The 1,614-nt window shown below is 36.4% G+C and overlaps 1 protein-coding gene across 1 annotated transcript in view; it reads left to right on the top strand.

Moving 5' to 3' along the window:
• LOC103307683 (zinc finger protein 62 homolog) overlaps positions 1–1,614 on the top strand; it is a 42,554-nt gene that overhangs the window by 1,428 nt on the left and 39,512 nt on the right. The gene's annotated exons all lie outside the window — the stretch shown is intronic.

Here is a 1,614-nt window from a genome sequence, read left to right as displayed (position 1 = left end):
CACGCGTTCATGTCGTCCTGTCATTTCAGGTGATCATCAACGTCAATGATGGTCGAACGCCAGGTGCAACCGTCACCAACGTCAAAGATGGTCAAACCACAGGTCCAACACTATTACCGCGGTTTGAAACGACAGTTGCAACGGTGCAGGTCTCGATGGTGCCGCAAAGAGTTGGACACGTTTGTAGTTGTAGTAGTGTCTATAGATTCAGGCATTCGGACATCGTATGGTTGTCTCTGTTAGCAATGTGTATAGCGATGACCTTTTGTATTTATAAGGTGTATTTTATTTCCGATCGCTATCACAGTATTATGTACTGACATGATGAATTTGAATGTCGTCTATTATTATAGTAATATAGCTGTACTTTATTGTCAAATGTCCGTCACTGACCGCCAGGCTGGCATCAGTGACCGTTACAATTTCTATATTAATATTTATGTTATTATATAGTAGGCATACTATTGCGTATTGTAAATTTGTAAATAAACTATTGTTTTTTTTTCTCTCGACAAAGCTGCAGTGTTTTAAATATTCAACACGGTGATGATTTGATTTGTATAGTTATATTAATATACGTAGGTTCGAAGATTAAATGCCGAGCTTTTATTTGTTTAAATGTATTTGACAAACCGACTATTAACAGCAATAATTGATTGCGTACGACTGTACACGGAACATTATGATAACGTAAAGGTACGTATCTACTTTAAATTATTTGTAATATGTAATATTTAGACTTAAATAAAAACACGGGATAACTAATAAATGGTGGACCGTACTGAGTGTGTGGTGATCCAATATATATAATTACATATCCATTATACATATATACGCATTAGGCATATACTTACGCTCCCTCATACACCACACACGACACATGCAAAACATAAATGATATTCAACACCTCTCCGACCAGCCGTTTAGTAAAAACCAACTATCAATTATCAACGGCGCCAGACGACAGCACATTATAACTCATAATAAACTTCAAGACCCCGACGACAAATTTCCGATATAGACGTAGGGACATCATAACACAATAAATTACCAGCAGCGGAACCTTTGTCATACCACTGAAGACAGAAAGTCATAAACACATCAATGCGTAAACGCAGACATCGATGCACCAGAAGAAGGGATCACACCAAAGTCACATTATATAAGGACCCTACGGGATCGACTCACCGAACAGTTATTTTACAAGACCATCCGATGCACAACGTCCACGCCAGTTAGCGTCACGATACATTTTCTTTGCTGTTCAAGAGGAGTATCCACCAACATCAACTCAGACGTATATGTATATTGAATCATTTTCAACATTCGGTATGACCACACGATTAATTATCCCTTATTATATTCTACTAAATGCACTTAGTTTCTTCTTTTGATTTATCTATTTAACTACTCCCCTACCATACAACCCTTGTGACTATTGTCGTGAAATAGCGTTCTATTAAAATTTAGTTATTATTAGATCATAATTACATTAATCTATTTAGAATATATAAGCATAATTTTAAGTGCTCTTTAACTTAAATTACATTCAGTTAGCCGTTGACTGTGTACGATTGCCTCGAGTGTAGGAATTTCTATGAGCAAAATATAGTT

Source organism: Acyrthosiphon pisum, chromosome X (genome assembly GCF_005508785.2).
Source record: "Acyrthosiphon pisum isolate AL4f chromosome X, pea_aphid_22Mar2018_4r6ur, whole genome shotgun sequence".
Taxonomy (NCBI): Eukaryota; Metazoa; Arthropoda; class Insecta; order Hemiptera; family Aphididae; genus Acyrthosiphon; species Acyrthosiphon pisum.
This window is presented reverse-complemented; position numbering and strand designations above follow the sequence as displayed.